Source organism: Elgaria multicarinata, chromosome 13, assembly GCF_023053635.1.
Source record: "Elgaria multicarinata webbii isolate HBS135686 ecotype San Diego chromosome 13, rElgMul1.1.pri, whole genome shotgun sequence".
NCBI classification, from domain to species: domain Eukaryota; kingdom Metazoa; phylum Chordata; class Lepidosauria; order Squamata; family Anguidae; genus Elgaria; species Elgaria multicarinata.
In genome coordinates, this window is record NC_086183.1 from 23776650 (window position 1) to 23796729 (window position 20080).

A 20080-nucleotide genomic window follows, 5' to 3' on the forward strand; every position below is an offset into this window, starting at 1 on the left:
GGATGCTAGATGCGGGCAAATACATTGAAATCTGGCCAAGACAGCGGTGGTCGTGGTTAGCAAGCCTACCAGTCGAGGGAAAAGATGTCAACCTGTTCTGGACTGGGTTGTCTGCCCCTTAAAACAGAATTAGGGATACTTTTTTTTTTCCTGTCGAGGGGCGCATTTCCTCATAGGACATCTGTCAGGAGCCACAGGTTGGTGATGGATGGGCCCAAGCCAGTGTTGGCAGGCAGAGGCAGGACCAGAGCCGAAAGCAAACAGTTCACCCCTTTTCTTTTCCTGCCACCCCACAGTTCTCTTTCAGGATACATTCTGGAAAACTGAGCAAATGCACCCATTTCTATTTCATCAGAGTTGCCAACTTTTCAATTGGCCTCTGCAGCTGTGCTTTTAATTGCAACTTGATACCCACAAATGCATGGAACTGCCCAGAGAGCTTCGGCTATTGGGTGGTGTAAAAATGTAATAAATAATAAATAAATAATAAATAAATGGTCACAGGCACGGAGAGAAATGGGATCTGCTAATCCGTGCACATCTGGTTGCTGCCAGTGAGAGAGGCGGCATGGTGTAATGGTTAAAGACTCAGACAAGAATGGGGAGAGACTCAGGTTCCACTCACTCATGAAGCTTACTGGGTGACCATTGACTAGGCACACACATGCAGAGCAACCTCCCTCACAGGGCTGTTGTAAGAATAAAATAAGGATGGGGATGTGCGGAAGTTATGTACTCCACACTGACTTCCTTGAAAGAATGGTGGGATTTGAAAAAAAGATAATACTAATAACTGTCATTCCAAAATATCATGATGCACAACATTAGACATCAATTAAAGAAGGGTGTTTCCAGATGTACAGCTCCTAGTGCTACCTATCAAAAGGACTTGTGCAGCTATCCCTAATGGATTTATTTATTTATGTACTGGTGGAAAGGAAAAAGCAGTGTGAAAACATGTGTGGGTTGCAAATGGAAGTCAACATTGTCTGGGCCCCCTTTAAAAGCCCATGTTTGGGGCAGGACGATTGCACAATAAAAACTTCGGTTGGAATCATCCAAAGCCAAGCAGAACACAAAAAAATCACACACACGCACACACACAGCACCCCAAAGTAAAAAAAAACAAAAAACAATTACAGTAATTTAGTGTTTAAAAATCCCTGGTAGCTAAAAGAGTTTTGAACAACAGGCTGAAGTCAAACAATAGGGTGATTTGGCCAGTCTCTCTGGGAGGTCTATTCCCCAGAAATTTCCAATTATTTTAGTTTTCTAAAGAAAGTGTAATTCCTCCTTCTCCCCTTTCCTGGGAATTAAAGCGTCCTGGTACTAGCAGCAGGAAAAGCTAAATGTGATGCCGCCTAGTGGTAAAAAAAAAGTATGCAAATAAACTCAATGATGTCCAGTGCGCCTTGCCTGTAAGTAGGGCCGGCCCCAGAAAGACCAGAAACAAGGACGTAGAGATCTGGGAAATGGTGAACTGCGGCCAAGCCATGACAAAGCAGCAACTGGGGTTATGAAACATCAACCAAAACATCCTATCTAGTCCCAATGGACTCTCACCGGGCCTTTGAAAGACAGACACACGGTCACTCAACTCTCGAGAGCAGTTTGGGGAAGAAATGTAGCAGCAGGTAAGGAAATCAACGGCTGAGATTTCCCATGGCTACGCTGCGAGCTTTCCACAGCCCTGCTTTGCTCGGCAACGGAATTCCTGGGCAGTGACGCACCCCTGGCTCAGGAAATGGAGGGAGGAGGCCGCTCGTCATGGGACCTGGAGCTGAGAAGTCCAGTCACGAAAAGAAACTGACTCCTTGGTGTCCTGGAGTCAAAAGGAACTGTATTCCCCAGCTGCAGTTGCTGACTGGCTAGGATGCTGGCGGCAAAGGGACTCATCCTGCCTTACTCCTGCCCCAGTTTGCTACGCAGAAACCAGCAGGTGTCTCTCTGCCTAGCTGGAGCTAAGCACAATCACTTCCTCATTGCTGCAGGTTGGACAGCTGTTAAAGGCGCAGCAGCAGGGGCCCGCTTCTAAAGTTGGCAATCCTCCCTAGTGCCCGAGCCTTGAAACAAAAGTTACTGGAAACTGGGTCATCGCAGCCCCCCTTCTTCTAGACAACTCATTCAAGGTTCTGGAGCGCCCTCTACTTTCTCCACCTGGCTACCTTAAAAGTGAGGGGGGCAGAACTAGGGTGACCATATTTGGGAAACCAAAAAAGAGGACACCTAGTGTGTGTGTGGGGAAGCAGCTTTCTGAGTCCTGCAGAAAGTACGTTATTCCCCCGCCACCTTAAAGAACCTGATTGGAGTGGAGGAGGGGAAAGGATTTCATTCTGCACCACCACCATCCACTCCAATTGGGGCCTTTTCTATAATGTCCACGAATGACCCCCTTTCCCCTTTAAGACCCCAATTGGAGCTCGGGGTGGGGGAATGATGTGCCTCAAGAAAGCATGGCACTCCCTCCTGCCATGCTAATGGCAGCCTTAAAGGGGAAGGTGTGTCATTCCAGGACATTATTGAAAATTATAGAAAATCCCCCCTGACACCATGGAAAGAACAAAAACCAGGACAAATCCGGGGAAATCCTGACAGTTGGTCACCCTAGGCAGAACCCAATAGTGGGCCCTGGAATTCAATTGCCCACCCCACCAGATGAACACCAGCTTTACGTGTCAACAGTTTCAGGTTCAACCCCTGGTATTTCCAGTTAAAAAAGGATCAGGCGGCACAGCGTTCCTCAACCTAGTGCCCTCCAGATGTGTTGGACTAAAACTCCCATCATCCTCAGTCAGCATGGCCACTGGCAGTCCAATGCACCTGGGAGGGCACCAAGTGGAGGGAGCAGCAGAGGCTGGTAACTTCCTACGTTCCTTATACGCATCCCAATAAAAATGACCTCTTGGCAGATTCACCCTGGCGATTTCAGCAGATCAAATATCAATTCAAGGGATAGGAGCAGGCCAGCTGATTGTTCTCTTGCCAGGTGGCAACTTTAGGCCAGGCACAAACATCAGTGGCTACTAGTCACGATGGCTATGTGCTATCTCCAGTATCAGAGGCAGTAAGCTTAAATACACCACTTGCTGGGGAACATGGGTGGGAGGGTGCTGTTGCACCATGTCTTGCTTGTGGAGCCCTGGTCAGCAGCTGGTTGCCACTGTGTGAACAGAGTGCTGGACTAGATGGACCCTTGTTCTGATCCAACAGGGCTCTTCTTCTTATGTTATCTTCTCTCTCTTCTGGGCTGTTCATCCTTTAAATTTAGCCCCACTGCTTTGAGGATCGCTTCCATCTTTATGATTCTTCCGGCCTGTTCCACCCCTCCATTGTCCCCAACCTTGCAATTCCATACCTCAAGGAGATGGGGAAAGAGAAGGCAGGTTGGGATCTGGATCTTTGAGCAGTTTGTAGTAAATTGGCAGGGACTTCTGGCTCTGAATTGTTTAACAAGAGCAACAACTAACACTTCTTCTCCTTCTCCTCTGCTGCTGAAATACGGAATCAGTTCTTGTTTCGGGGTGTGCTATGAGCACAGCTGGCTTATGTCCAAGTGGCCTCCAAATACTAAATTCAGTTAAAACCAAGTAAACTTTGGGCATGGAAAAATATCCAACTAGGACTGCATTCTTGCATGAAAGCTTGGTGAGGGGGAAACCAGGAGGGGATTTGTGTGTGAAAGAACTGGGAGCTCAATTCTGGGACCGAAACCAAATTCTTGGACTGAGCATGTGCTTAGTTTCTTACTTCTAAGTGTTTCCACGCCACCATGAGTCATGGTTTTGCACTTGGGTCTGGTGGGTAGATCTGGGAGATCTAGTACTAAAACAACAATAAAGGAGATCCCACAACACTCTAGTCAACAAACCAAAGCAGATCCCATGAGCCTGAAGTCTGTCCAACTCTCAGGTCCCAGCTGTAATAGACACAACCAGCGACTGCTCACTCGGGCTGTTTATTCTCGTCCGCACAAAACTTTTTATTTCTGACCTTTCCCAAATGGCAATTTGGCAGGCAGAAGCTGCCAAACTGCAAGCAGAGCTTTCCCCAGCCTGATGCCATCTAGATGTGTTTTAACTACAACTCCCATATAAATCAACAGAGAAGGCAGTAATTGTCAAAGGCCCTTTCTACACCTAAGGATTATCCCAGGAAAATGGAGGGATCGTCCCTGCCTGCTCCTGGGATCCCCTGTGTGTCATTTGCATGCACAGGGATGATCCTGGGACAATCCCTGGAAAAAAGGCAGGTGTAGAAACGGCCAAAGGCAAAGTTAAGTAGTGCATAAGGCACACAACTACTAATGTATATATAAGTAGATTTGAAAGCTGGGGTACGCAATTCTATATACCATGTATCAATTCTTAAATTTTAATTAGAGAGAGAGAGAGAGAGAGAGAGAGACTATCATCACTAGACAGTGAGAATACAGAATTACAGTTATTCTCACTGTCTAGTGACGATATTGTGTGTGTAGAATCATAGAATAGTAGAGTTGGAAGGGGCCTGTAAGGCCATCTAGTCCAATCCTCTGCTCAATGCAGGAATCCACCCTAAAGCATCCCTGACAGATAGTTGTCCAGCTGCCTCTTGAAAGCCTCTAGTGTGGGAGCGCCCACAAACTCCCTAGGTAACTGGTTCCATTGTCGTACTGCTCTAACAGTCAGGAAGTTTTTCCTGATGTCCAGCCGGAATCTGGCTTCCTGTAACTTGAGCCCTTTATTTCGTGTCCTGCACTCTGGGATGATCGAGAAGAGATTCTGGCCCTCCTCTGTGTGACAACCTTTTAAGTATTTGAAGAGTGCTATATAGTAATAATAATTAAAAATTAAGAATTGATATATGGTATATAGAATTGCATACCCCAGCTTTGAAATCTACTTATATATGCATTAGTAGTTGTGTGCCTTATGCACTGCTTACTTAACTTTAACTACAAATCCCATCAATTCCAACTAGCATAGCAGCGGCAGCTGGCTGGGGGTTTGAGGGTTATATAGCCCAACCCATCTGGAGGGAAAGGCTGCTGTAGGCAGAAGCAAAGGATCAACCTAGTTCTTTCTGTGACTCCCCAGCATGCAGGCTGCAGTTCTACGTCCAGTGCAGGAGAGAAGGCGTGTAGGCGTGATGATTAATTTCTAAAATGAAAAGCGATTTGAGTCTATTTCACCTGAAATCTCACCTTCTGGTCCCAATGTGTACTATTGGCTTAGCAAAAGAGGGGGCGGGGAAGTAAAAGAAGAAGAAGAGAGGACTGCACGTTGTTAAAGCAGATGCAATTCTCCCCAAAGGTGCTATGAAAAGAATCTTCAGCGTCAGCCACGAATCCTCCAACGCGCTGCTAGCCAACAAACTGTTATGGTCACCAGATGCAAAAGAGCCCAGGCCTTCTGCACCTTGGATGGTTATGTAGAATGCTGTAAATGCAGAAGAGGACTTTTTAGCAGGTGTAGATTTGCATGACAAGCTACACCTGTGGAAATTCCCTCTTCTAACTTCTGCACAGCTATACAAGGTGCAAAAGCCCTACGCTCTTTTGCATTTGACCCAACCGCTAGCAACTTCTGGGTTTGCAATCTGTTCTTTCCAATTGTTCTAACGCTTTGGCATAGGTTTCCCCTCCCTCTACGCTTTGCGTTTTTATGTCATTGCAGTGTTGTTGTTGTTGTTGTGCACTGCCTTGGTGATTTTTGGGGAGGAGCGGTATAAAAATATATAAAATAAATAAACATGAAAGGTTCAGGAGCCCTGCTTTCCTTCGACTCTGGCCACCCTACCCAGAAGGCGCTTCACTGACTTGCAAAATATTCCACATTAAAATGAAATTTAGCGGTTGGGATTAAAGTTAAGGTTGCTTCTTAATCCAAAGAAATCCTAGGCTGCAATCCTATACACACACTTACCTGAGAGTAAGACCTGTAAAGCACAGATTTACTTCTGAATAGTACAGGATTGTACTGTTCGACAGTTCATTGCATGAGCCTTGATCCTTATATAATGCAACCCCTCGGCATGTTTACCTGGAAGGAATTCTCACTGTGTTCAATGGGTCTTATGCCAAAATAGGCGCACATAAGATTGCAGCCTAAATTTGCTTTTGCTTTTATAAAGCATATAAGTTGAAAGAATCATTCTGAAGCAAAGAGCATTTCTTTTAGCTAAAAGGCGGGCTATAAATCAAATAAATAAACTTTTGGTGTCATGAAGTTCCATACATCAAATCTCTGTTGTGTGAAACACTCCCTTGCGTCTTGCTCTGAATCTCCTGCCAGCCAAAGTATAGCGTATTCTACTTGCTGTGGAGGAAAGGAAAGACACTCTGCCTATTCTCAGAGACGCCCTTGATGATGACTTCCCGTAATCTCCAGGGGGTGTGCTTTCAATGTGAGTTCTGGGCTCAAATCCTCTCAAATCTGACACCTTTCTTCTCCAAACTCCCCAGCACCAGGGCGCCGCAGTGCAAAAACTCCTTTGTGCATCGAAAGCAGAAGTCGCAGGGGCGCTGAGCAGGCGTTTCTGCAGGCAGCACCACTGGTGGGAGATGCTATCATCAGATGCAAAGACTCCCACAGCGGGGGAAGAGAGCTGTGGTTTGTTTCCCTGCAGGCCCCTTCTGCATACAACAAGGCTCTGCTTTTCAGCCGGCACTTGGGGCCTAGAAGATCATATCACTGACACAAGTGGGACCTGCAAGCAAATGTTACACTACGGAGTGCTCTTGTTCAGGGTTCCAGCCGGCCATACCCTCCTCTAGAATACTCCATTCCCCTCCCACGTTTTCTGTGTCTCCACCCACCCACCAGCCAACATTGTGTGGCCACTGAGCTTGCTCAATTTGCACTGGCCTGTTTGGGATTTTTCTCTCCTTGTTCCTCCTCCCTTCAACAAGGGTGGCCATGTGTCCTCTTTTACAGAGCACATCCTCTATTTGAAGGGTGTCCTCTGTAAATTCCATTCCGTTCAATTCTGATTGAAAGATAACGAAAAACGTAAGACGGGGATCAGACCAAGGGTCCAGCATTCTTTTCACACAGTGGCCAACCAGCCAAGGATGAACAAGCAGGACATGGTGCAACAGCACCCTCCCACCCATGTTCCCCAGCAACTGGTGCACACAGGCTTACTGCCTTGAATCCTGGAGCATTGGGAACCGTTGCCTACCCACAGCCGACCTAGCAGGCAGGAACACGGGTCATCCAATCACTCTTCTACACTAGAGTAGAAGAAGGAATGTGATACTTCCTTCCCAACACTGATACCTTGCGGAACAGAAAGAGTTTGCTGGCCCAGTAGCATTTGGTGGCAGGGCCAACCCAGGAGATGTTACTGTCTGAGGTGAAGAACAAGATGGTGCCCCCTCCCAGTCTATGCACAAGATCCTTTCTTTGAGACTGAACATCTTTCTTCTACACTGATGATGGGACACCATACCTGAACGTATCAGACTAGTTTAGGGGGGCATAGGGATTATTATTATTATTATTAGGGGACTACTACTACTACCAACAACAACAACAACAACAACAACAGGGAAGGCCACATGACACACATTTCTCTCCTTCAACACCTTGCTGCCACCTCTCAGCATTTGCTGTCTGAGTCAGCTACCTCACTTTGACTAATGGGAGGGCCGGCCCAGCCCTAATAGCTGGCCACCCCACATAGCAACTCTAAGGCAAGGCTCAGAAGCAGGAAATGATGGGGAAAGCAGTGCTCTGTCATTGTTCTTTCCCCAAACACCAGGGAAATAGAGATGAAAGCGCCATATTCAGGCAGTATGTCTCTATTTTTCTGGTGGTTGCGTAATGAAGAGCAACAGAGCTTAGCTATTTCCCACCATTCCCTGCTCCTGTGCCTTGCTACCCATCCATGGCTAATACTGGACATTAATAAGACCCATCCTCCATCTCTTTGTCTAATAATTATCCTTTTGCAAACAGCTAGCCGTCCCTGCACCTTATGTGATGAATTCCTCCCTAGAGGTTATTTGCATGTGTGATCACGCCGGTGGAGATAGATGGTTCCACCACTGAGTCATACTGTATGGCACAGAAGGGTCCGTGTGACAAAAAGGAGAGCTAATAGCCTGACGCTGTGACCAACACCCAGTTTCAAAGCAAAATATACTCAGGAGGAGGCCGCTGGTATTACAAACGCCAAAAGAGGAGTTACTGAGAAAGAGAACAACAGGTTGGATACAATCCAAATTTCTGACCAATATTATCGCTCCAGCAGAAATTCACCCACTGAGGGCCAAAAGCTACACATTAGGTCAGTCACAAGGCTTTTGGTCTTGAATGCCAGATTTTTCCTTCACACATCGTAGGTGCAGAGAATTGAATTTGGATTGGGATCCTGGTGTGTGTGTGTGTGTGTGTTAGGAAATATAAAATAATCAAGTGGGTAATTGTAGGATTTTTTTTCCTGTTTAACAATACCTAGGATTGCACCCTTAATCAGAGGCTGGCAACAAACAGTGTGCATGCTAGTGATTGTGACCAGATCCATACATGCAAATACGTCATCAGGGCTGGCCCTATCATGAAGCAAGGTGAAGAGCCTGCTTCAGGCAGTGGAGCAGGAGGAGTGGCAAATTGCACTGCTCCATCGACTCTTCTGCAGCAAGAAGGCCTGCCTCCTCTTACAATGGTTGCTCCAGAGAGCCCCGCCAGCCATTCACCCCCTGTGGCATTTGCCACAGCGAGACAGGGGGCCAATGGTGCTCGGCAAAGCTAGCAAATGGCCTGTGGTCCCATTCTCCCACTGTGGCCAATGCTGCAGTGAGTGAGTAGACATCAGGTCTCTCTGTAGCAGCCTCCCACCCTCTGGCTTGCTCTGAGCAGAGGATGGCCAACTGCTCTCAGCCACTCGGCCTCTGGCTCATGCTGAGAATCCTCTCCCAACAAGCAAAAAGGCGGGTAAGCTCTTTGTAAAACCACGTCGGCTAGAGAAAGCACCCAGTGCATCTCTTCATAGAGCCAGCCAAGCCAAAATGCCTGGCTCTGAGTGGATCCTTCTGCAGAACCAAGCATTGTCGGAGAGCGTGTTCCAGGAGATCACTTGTGCCGTGGTACAGGTGATTTCCTGTAATACAGTACAGGACATTTCTGGTACACCCCCTCCCACAATGCCTGGCTCAGAGGAAGGCTCCCCTTACAGCCAGGTATTTGGGCCTTGCCAGCTCACCATGGGCACTCTCACAAAATGGCTGCCATGAGGGCACCTTGCCCATTCATAAAATGGCTACCACAGTGGGTGTGGCCAGCCGCAGAATACTCGTTTCCCAGAAGCCAAACTGATGAGACTAAAAGAAAAGTAAGTTGCCCAAGAATCTAAGTATAACGCAGAAGTGGCTCCAAAATACAAGCCAATTATTTTGAACCCTAATAAAGATGATGGTGGAGAGCAAGTCAGCTTAAGAAATCAACTAAACCTCAGGAGAGGCAGGGAATTGGTCAGGCACCAAGAGAGGTGTCTTTGGGCACACTGTAAAGCAAATCTTATACTATTTATTTATTCAATTTATACCCTACCAGAATACCGTAGGAGGTAAATGGATTGTCAGTTTCAGGACAAAAAGCTTGTAATACGAAAACAGTGAGAGGCATTTTTTTGTTATTGAACCGGTTAGTCTCAGATGAGGGGGAGGCGGAGGCTTTTTGAGCAAAACTGTGGAAGGACATGAGGTACTTCACAGTTTTACAACCAGGAAGAGAAAGTGAAAGGCGTTCACAAACTTTAAAATCACTATTACACCAGGGTAGTCTCTCCCTAGCGTATTTTAAGTATGAATGAAATTGGATATTCATATTTATTAGCATGCTAAACAAAGCACGGTACTTATATCCCATTAGTGGCACAGATCTGCGTTGATAAATAAAAGCTATTGTTAAAATATTGTATGGATGGTTACTGGAGATACTGTCAAACATTTAGTTCATGTAGAAGCACTGGCCAGGACTCATCCGGGCCTCATTGTTGCCCCACTAGAACTTTTGCGTGACCTAGCACTGCAGTCTCCAACATGGTGCCCATGGGCATCAATTTGCCCACAGACACCTCTCTTGGGCCCGCTAAGCTCCCTGTCTCTATTATTATTATTATTATTATTATTATTATTATTATTATTATTATTATTATTTATAGCACCATCAGAGCTGTACAGAGTAAAACAATAAAATAGCAAAACCCTGCCGCATAGGCTTACATTCTAATAAAATCATAATAAAACAATAAGAAGGGGAAGAGAATGCACCAAACAGGCACAGGGTAGAGTAAAAATAACAGTATAAAAGTAAGATCAAAATCAAATTTTAAAAGCTGTAGAAAAAAGAAAAGTTTTTAGCTGAGCTTTAAAAAACTGCGATTAAACTCTCCTGATTTTAATTTTATTCCTCTCCCGATTTTAATTCTATTCTATTCTATTAGTTTTATTTTATTTTATTTTAATTTTATTCTCTCCCGATTTTAATTTTATTCTTTAAGATTTTTTTTTTGTAACTAAAAAAATACTGGGAGCAAAGCAAAGTGCTGCCCTACAGCACCATCTTTATTTGGGTTCAAAAGTTGGTTTTGTGTTTCGGAGCTCAGATCCCTCCTTGGTTTTGTACTTAGGTTCTTGAGTAAGCTTTTTTTTCTTTTAGCCTTCAGGAAAATAGGTGTGTTGTGATTAGCCAAGCCTCTAGGGCAGCCATTGTCATGACCAGACCTGTTCTTCTTGGTGTGGGGGAAGGAGTTTCAGGCTGTCAATCAGAATCAGAGGTCTCATCTACACCAGCGGTTCTCAACCTGTGGGTCGGGACCCCTTTGGGGGTCGAATGACCCTTTCACAGGGGTCGCCTAAGACCATCGGAAAACAGATATTTCCGATGGTCTTAGGAAACTGTATTGACTGAACTATGTCATGTATCATCTTTTGTATTATTAAAGCTATTGTTATGTATTATTTTCATTAGCAAACCATCCCATGACAATGGATCGTGTAGAGAAGAACGAAAATAATTTTATGGTTGGGGGTCACCACAACATGAGGAACTGTATTAAAGGGTCGCGGCATTAGGAAGGTTGAGAACCACTGATCTACACCAAGCAGGATATTTCACTATGAAAGCGGTATATAAAAGGTAGGAGCCACACTACTGCTTTATAGCGGTATGGAAGTGCACTGCAGGATCTACGCTACTGCTTTATAGCGGTATTGAAGTGCACTGACAACTGTTGAGGCCCATTGACACATACCATATACTGCTTTCGTAATGCTTTCATAGTGTTATTTCCTGCTTGGTGTAGATGTGTCATGGGCCCCAACACTTGTCAGTACACTTCAGTGCCACTATAAAGCAGTAGTGTGACTCCTGCATTTTATATACCACTTTCATAGTGGAATACCTGCTTGATGTAGATGAGCCCAGATTCTGAAGCTGAAGAAACAGGACTGGAAGCGTCCCACCTTACACAGGAAATGGGGGAGGTGATTTTCCCAGGGTCTTCACCTGCCAGGGATGAATCTTCACAGGACATTATCAGTGAGAATATTAACACACAGTCTGTGGGAACTCAGGAATCCGCAGAGGGGGAGGGGACTTCTGACCGATCCCAGAGTACACCGTAGGTTAAAACGGGTGGAAGTAAAGGCAGGCGAGAAGTGGTCAGCTCAGCTAGCCTCTCGCCAAAGCCTTCTTCAAAGAAATCCTCCTTGAAGTGAAAGGGACTCAGGGAAAAGACCATCACCTTTCTTGAAAGGACAATTGTCTCGCTTAGTTTAGCCAAGTGTTAGCCTGCAAGAAGGTTCCTTAGGTTTAAATTCTCTTGAGGTGCAAGATGTTTATTTACTGAATAAAGTAAACTGTGAACCACCCAGAGAGCTCTGGCTATTGGGCGGTATAGAAATGTAATAAATAAATAAATAAATAAAGCTTTGAGGATAATTTGGCAGACCTCTTGATTGTCTCGCACTCCAGCGGGAGGGCTTGGAACCATGAGAGCCATTTTGTGAGAGCATCCACGACACTCATTCAGAATTCCAAATGTGTCCACTGGCCCTAATAGGTTGGGGGCCCCTGAGTAGCACCATCCTCCTCTGTAAGTCCATTTCAAGGAAATCTCAGTCGCATGGCAGGGAGGGCAGGAGGGCTCAGGCCATCCAGTTTCCAAGGAAATTAGCTCCCACTGCTGACGACTAATAAGCTTGTACAATTTTTTGTGATCTTTTGGTTGGCTTAATAGAGCAATTATGGATTGAGAAATAATTGTCCTTGAAGAGCCTTCAGAAGAATTCAGTGGTGGCCACTTACGTATCACCAAAAAAGAAGACCAAAGAAGACATAGATTTGCATAACATTTGCATATGCTCATATAAATGTATGTATGCAGATTTAGGAATAAATTCTATAATTTAAATACATTACGGCCATCCTGGAGAAGACTGTGACCGGGGGACCTGTGTGTCTATTCTGTTTCCTGCCCAGGTGGCAGGAGTTGCCAACCAGGTGCCTGCCCAGGTGGCAGGAGTTGCCAACCAGGTGGCAGGCAACTCTAAATAGGTCATTTCATGGGCCCTGCTCTACTTTCTTTGTCTTTAAACACAACCTGGAGTGGGCAGTACTTCAAACGGAGGACTGTGCTCTGTAAAGCAGAATGTATGGACACCCTAGGCTCCCCAGAACAGAGTTTGAAAACCAGGGTTCTAGGGAAAGAAACAACCCAGAAGCTTTCCCAATCTGGAGATGCTTCCAAAATTGTCGACATGATCCAAATTTCTCCTCGCAGTTTGGAGTTCCAGTTTATCTGCTTGTTTCCAAAGTGGAACTGCTGCCTTCAAAGATTTGTTGTTGCATATATACAAATTTTGTACAGAGCTTTCTATAAACTGTTTTGCCACCAATCTTAGTTCCTTTAGCTCACTTGTGTCTTCCTTACCATCCAATCTATATTGCCAGAGCACATGTCTGCACTGTTTGTTTTTGCAGTTTCCTTAATTTCGGTGTGCTCTTACACACAATTGCATCAAGATTCTTTTGGTGCTGAGTTTTACGGATTATGCGCATTACTAAAACACTGCAATAAAGCAAAGTGGATGTGAATGTATCTAAAGTTGTATCAGTTCAAGATTCTTTTGGTGCTGAGTTTTATGGATTACGTGCATTACTAAAACACTGCAATAAAGCGAACTGGATGTGAATGTATCTAAAGTTGTATCAGTTCAAGATTCTTTTGGGGCTGAGTTTTAAGGATTATGCGCATTACTAAAACACTGCAATAAAGCAAACTGGATGTGAATGTATCTAAAGTTGTATCAGTTCAAGATTCTTTTTGTACTGGTGTTTCTCCTCCCCCATCCCCTGTGCAAGGAGTGCGAGTGTATCAATAAAACACCACACAAAAACCTCAATACGATCATACATATGGTCGTATCAAGATTAGTTCTCTCTCCCAGTATTTGTCAATGCACATACAATGTACAATATAGGGACTGTAAACTGAGGCAAATGAATTGAGGGAATTGGAAACCAAGGGAAATGTTATGGAATTAATTTTAGAAATGACTGCAAAAGGAGCCAAGTACAAACCAGACAATCAATGAGGAACGGAATGGGTGTAATTTGCTTATTGCGCCCCATAACATCATTCCCTCTATTTCTGATGATCAGAGGTGAGTGTCATTGGCTGCATATGTTGACAAAATGGCACCAGCCACCTTCTCAAGAGGAGGCACCAGCAGGCTCAGGGAATTCCAAGGATTGTACAATGATACACGGGCCATGGCTAGATGAGGGCTTAGCCTGGGGATCGCCTTGGTATCATCCCTGTGCATCCAGATGACACACAGGGGATCCCGGGGGCAGGGAGGGACGATCCCTCCATTTCCCAGGGACTTTGCCTTACCCTTCTAGCCCAGTTTTTCCACGGTCCCGGGCTGATCCCGAGACCATGGAACATGTGGCCAGGTGTCGTGGTTTGTCCCGGCTCCTCGCAAGTAACCGCAAGGAGCTGCAAGCTGGGCACAGGGCACAGAGCTCCTCAGGAGTTGTGTGACCATCAGGGGTTGGGTGAGTGGGGAAATTATTATTATTATTATTTTTAAAACTTACTGTTTCGCAGACGAGCGCTTGTGCGCTCCTTCTCCTTTAAAAACTAAAACAAAATGGCGGCCGCAATGTTGTATGCCTCATGTAAATGAGGGCAACAATCTCACAATCATAAAATTGTGAGATTGTCACCCTTTCATCCCCTTGTATAGCTGAGACCAAAATCTTTAGAAGAAGAGAAAAGAAATACCTAAAGGAAGGGATCCAGAAATGGCCCAGTGAGGAGTAAATATACTCAGTAGGCACAGAATGCTTACTGAATGTTAGAGAGGAGACACAGGGCTGGCGCCAGACCATTTTGAGCCCTAGGCAGCCGCGCCGTAATGAAGCAGGGTCCTGCCCCCTGTGCCCGCTCCTGGCTTTGAAGCCAGGACGCTGGGGTTGGGGAGCAGGGCGGTGGCTTCAGAATGGCGCACCCGGGCGCCCCGCTCCTGGCTTGGAAGCGGCATGCCCGGAAGTGGCTTCCGGGTGCGCCGTTCTGAAGCTGCTTCCCCCCAACCCCAGCGTCCTGGCTTCGAAGCTGGGTGCTGTCTTCAAAGCCGGGACGCTGGGGTTGGGGTGCGGCCGGGGCGGCAGCTTTGGAACAGCACACCCGGAAGCCACTCTAGGAGAGGAGCTTCCGGGTGTGCCGTTCGGCGCCCTCCTTTGCTTGGCGCTCTAGGCCACCGCCTGAGCTGCCTCTATGGCAGCGCCGGCCCTCCAGAGACAGATCTACACCTTGTGTCAAATCATTATGAATGTTAGGGTGACCATATTTTGGAAACCAAAAAGGAGAACAACATGGTCGCCCCCAAGGGGGTGTGTCCATTACCAAGGGGGCGTGCCCACCCGAACATAGCCTTGGTCACATGTCTGATTTTACAGCACACATTTAAGACAAATCTGTTCTACATAACATCTTAATGTTAAAATCACTGAAATAAAGAACAAGTGAGAGATTCAATGTATCTGAAATTAACTTCACTCACTCCTATTTTTGTAGGTTTTGCTGTACTTTGAAGCTTTTGCTATACTCTGTGTGTTACATTCTCCCCTTCCCTCAAATATCTTTTCTGACTGTATCTTCACTCATTGCAAGCTGCTGTTGTTGTTAACAGGGTTTGCTACTGGCCCCAGATCTGTTTCAAATTTGGTATGGCTAAAGCTCTACCTAAAAGCTATCATGGTGCCAACTTTCAGCTCTTTATCTTTAAAAATGATGATTTTAAAAATAATAATTTTAAAACCTCATTTTTTAAAAAAAATCCTAAAAATCAATGGATGAACAGATCTGTTTCAAATTTGGTGTGGCTAAAGCTCTACCTAAATCCTATCATGGTACAAAGTTTCATCTCTTTTTCTTTAAAAATGACAATTTTAAAAATAATTTTAAAACCTCAATTTTTAAAAAAAATCCTAAAAAAATCAATGGATGAACGGATCTGTTTCAAATTTGGTGTGGCTAAAGCTCTACCTAAATCCTTTTATGGTGCAATGTTTCATCTCTGTAACTTTAAAAATGACGATTTTAAAAATAATAATTTTAAAACCTCAATTTTTAAAAAATTCCTAAAAAATCAATGGACAAACGGATCTGTTTCAAATTTGGTATGACTAAAGCCCTTCCTAAGAGCTACCATTGTGCCAAGTTTCATGTCTTTATCTTAAAAAATGACAGAGTTATAAGCATTTTTGTTAATTCCCATTAGAGCTGCTCTTTGGGGAAAAACCCGGATTTCCCCTCCCCCTCCTGGATTTGCCATCAAAAATCCAGGCAAATCCGGGCAAATCCGGTCATATGTGGAATAAAAAGCAGGCAATAACACTATGAAAGCGATATGTGGAACGTGTATTGTGCTCCAACAGTGCACTTCAATACTGCTATAATAGTACTGTAGATCTAGCCTAAGGCACAGGAGCAGTCCAGTTGGGTATTTTTCCTTGCAGTTGGCAACCCGCCTGGCCTGGTCCAGATGAGAAAACAAAGCAAGCTGAAAGTAAGCTCTGTGCACACATGATATAGGCAGAGACGTTCAGAATGCTCTCTTCTGTGGAATCAGGGTGGATCCTCTGTGACTTCCACAACAGACTGTCAGACAGAGATTAAGCAGGTAAATCGCTTCCAATCACTTTATCTCCATGCCAGGAGGAAAAAGATTCACTTGCTAAATTTCTGCCTGTACTCAGATAAGAAAATAGCCACAAATATTCCCATGTGGGTTATTATTGCTATAGTTTTCCTTCCTTAAATGTGCCCAGCCAACCTAGTCTTTTCTGATCAGAGCAAACTTGAGAACTTGAAAGAAAAATTAGGGTGAATATAAAGGGAATAATAATAATTATAAATCCTCATAGACAGCTGTGCTGTTCCATGAGGGCGAGAAAAACACACACCAAAATCCACAGTTAACTACTACGTTAATCAGGACCAGCCAAAATACCGCAAAAATGTGAAAGCTTTCAAGTCCTTCAGAACTCTTAATCAGCGAAGTGCTTTTTGTACCACCTTGCCTGATGAAGAGCTCTGAATAACTCTGATGTTTGCACACTTTCTGTGAATATATGGTTGGTCCTAATCAAGGTATTGTCCAACGGTGGATAAAGGGACTATTTATTTTTTTTACTTCCCTCCCCTTCTCCCCTCTAGGGACCTGATAGCAGGATCTATAACAGCAAATAAAGCACAGAGAGGCAGGGGAGCCAAACTAGACTTAATATTTGTGATGTGATTCGGACTCACACAAAGTTTTTAAATGAATAGCCAGTGCGCTTTGGCATGAACAGTGGGGGGTGGGGAGCTATATTAGGTTGTGGCATTGGCAAAGGAGTCTTTAACCCTTTGCCCCTGCTATGGTTCCCAGTCAGAATCCTCACCCCACTGCTTTTCACAGTGGGAGTGTCAACATGTTTATTTATTGCATTTATATCCCACCTTTCTTGTCCGAGGAACCCAAATCAGCATACATAATCCTCCTCCTCTCCATTTTATCCTAACAACAACCCTTTGAGGTAGGTTTGGCTGAGTGTCTGTGACTGGTCCAAAGTCATCCAGCGAGCTTCCATGGCCGAGTGGGGACTAGAACCCGGATCTCCCGACTCCCACCCCAACACCCTAGCCACTACGCCACACTGGCTCTCACTATCAACGTCTCCCATTCCTCCTTTCAGCGGACTGCCATCAATTCGCTTGCTGATTCTTAAAAGGATACCAAGCACAAGATAAAGAGCCTAACTCTGAAGAAGCGATGATCTAAGATTAGATAAAGAGAGTGAGGCAGCAAAGGGAGGGAACAGGAGCAAATAGCAGGTTTTGCACTTTGTGGAAGACTCCAATTTCAGCAGGCCAACAACTGTTTGCAGGATGTGTGCATACATGTGGTGGGGACCAACAACAGTCCATCTGAAGCGCTGGATGTTGAGACCCCGTATGAGAGGTTACAGTGAGGATGTAGGGAGGAAAAGAACAAGGTGTGGAAGATAAGATCGGGGGCTGTGAGCTCCATGCCAGTGCGGTGTAGTGGCTAAAGTGTTGGACTGGGAATCAGGAGATCCGGGTTCTAGTCCCCACTCAGCCATAGAAGCTCTCAGCCCAGCCTACCTCACAGGGTTGTTGTGAGGATAAAATGGAGAGGACAAGGAGGATTATGTATGCTGCCTTGGGTTCCTTGGAGGAAAAAAGGGGGTATATAAATGTAATCAATCAATAAAAATAAAAATAATGCTGTACTCAGTCGAGGCTGGTGGCTCCAATGTCAGTGAGGTGGCAAATCCACTCTGGGGTTCAGTCAGAAAAAGCCAGAACTCCAAAGGAACTATCTAAGCACCTTAGTTCTGACTGAAACCCAGAGCAGATTCTCAGCCCTGCTGACCTCGGAGCCACCAACCTGGTTGTACCGGAGCCATCTTGCATTTCAGGAAGCCGGGACATTTGGGTGGATGTGATATATGGGACAAAAGTACCCAGGGTTTGTGTATGTATTTGCGTTTGAGATGGTGGTGAGGGAAGGGTCATGGCTCAATGGCAGGGCTCATGCCTGGCATGCAGAAGGCCCCAGGTTCAAATCCCGGCATCTTCAGAAACGGCTAATAAGGAATCCTGTCTAAAACGCTGGAGAGCTGCTGCCAGTCAGTGTTGACATTACTGGGTTAGATGGACCAAGGTCCTGACTAGGTATAAGGCATCTTTATACGGTAGGTATAAAGGCATCCTAAGGTGGGGTGGGGTGGGGGAGAGAAGCCTTAACTCTTCACCTGCTAGTCATCCTCAGTCTGAGGCCGTGTGTGTGTGTGTGTGTGTGTGTGTGTGTGTGTGTGTGAAAACAGCTGGATGGGATAAGGGTGTGGGGAGTTTCATAGCATTGACTGAGTCAGACAACTGAATGAACAGGTGAAGACTTACGAGCCGAAGTCTAAGAAGCTGCATTGAATATGTCGAGCCTGAGATGGTGGTACCAGAAATGAGGGTTACAAACTCTTGAACAAGTCCCTATAGCTGCCCGTTGCAGAGCCGGCCCTTCCATTAGGTTAGGGGTAGGCGACCTGGTGCACTCCAGATGTCTGGGACCATAATGCTCATAAACCTCACTAACAGGCTGACTGGGCCTTCTGGGAATGGTTGCCGCAAACATCTGGAAGGAACCAAGTTGCCTGTCCCATTGGGAAGAGTGAATCGGTCACCTCAGACAGCTGATCTGAGGTGTCATGAAAGAGCAGTGAGTTGTTATTCAAAATATTATTGTTGTATTTCTACTGTCGGATATTTTCCGCCTCAGGTGTCAAAATCATTTGACTGTCCTCTTTTGATGCACCTTGACCTGGGGTGTGTGTGTGTGTGTGGAATAGGGTGACCATATTTGGGAAACCAAAAAAGAGGACACCTAGTGTGTGTGTGGGGGGAAGCAGCTTTCTGAGTCCTGCAGAAAGTACGTTATTCCCCCGCCACCTTAAAGAACCCGATTGGAGTGGAGGAGGGGAAAGGATTTCATTCTGCACCACCACCATCCACTCCAATTGGGGCCTTTTCTATAATGTCCATGAATGAGCCACTTTCCCCTTTAAGACCTCAATTGGAGCTCGGGGTGGGGGAATGATGTGCCTCAAGAAAGCATGTCACTCCCTCCTGCCATGCTAATGGCAGCCTTAAAGAGGAAGGTGTATCATTCCAGGACATTATTGAAAATTATAGAAAATCCCCCCTGACACCATGGAAAGAACAAAAACCAGGGGAAATCCGGGGAAATCCTGACAGTTGGTCACCCTAGTGTGGAATCACCTGCAAATGTCTACAGAAGGGATTTAACATTAAGCAGAGATCCCCACTCAGAAAAAATGAATCTGAAAATATGGGTCTGTTCTACTGCAATAGAGACCAGGGCATTCCTAGCTACCTTCCTGCTTTAGGGTGGATTCCTGCATTGAGCAGGGGGTTGGACTCGATGGCCTTGTAGGCCCCTTCCAACTCTGCTATTCTATGATTCTACTTAAAAGATTCAGGCACACAAGACACAAATTCACATAAAATTCATATATGCTAACATATCAATACATGCACATTTAGGATTTAATGTTGCATGTTTATCGATGCATGCACACTTAGAAATAAGGACTAAGATATTTAATATGAGAAAGCAAAGCCAACCAATTTAATTCACATCCAAACCATCTCAAATAAAACCAGTTCTTCAATTAATTTGCACCCCACCCCAGATCATCCCAAACTTTTCCCTCTGCACCTGTAATCCTCCTTGAAAATTTCAGACCACATGACAATTAAGATAAGAAAAGAACTTCCATTGACACCAATGGACAGTCAGAGTTTTAGGCAGTGGGCCGGAGCCCAGAGACCTGACCTAGCAACGCCCCTGTTAAAAACGCTCAGTTTCTCAAGGTTATTTTGGTGGGCGCAGCGAAGCTGGGAGGATTCTGTTGTCATGGCAATGCTTCAGCATGCTTGAGAGGGTTGCCCTGTTGCTGGATTCAGAGAAGGAGGAAGGAGGATTGCTTAGCAACCATAA

General features: G+C 45.3%; 1 protein-coding gene across 2 annotated transcripts in view; it reads right to left on the minus strand.

Moving 5' to 3' along the window:
- LOC134407966 (retroviral integration site protein Fli-1 homolog) overlaps positions 1-20080 on the minus strand; it is a 41344-nt gene that overhangs the window by 15354 nt on the left and 5910 nt on the right. The window lies entirely within an intron of this gene.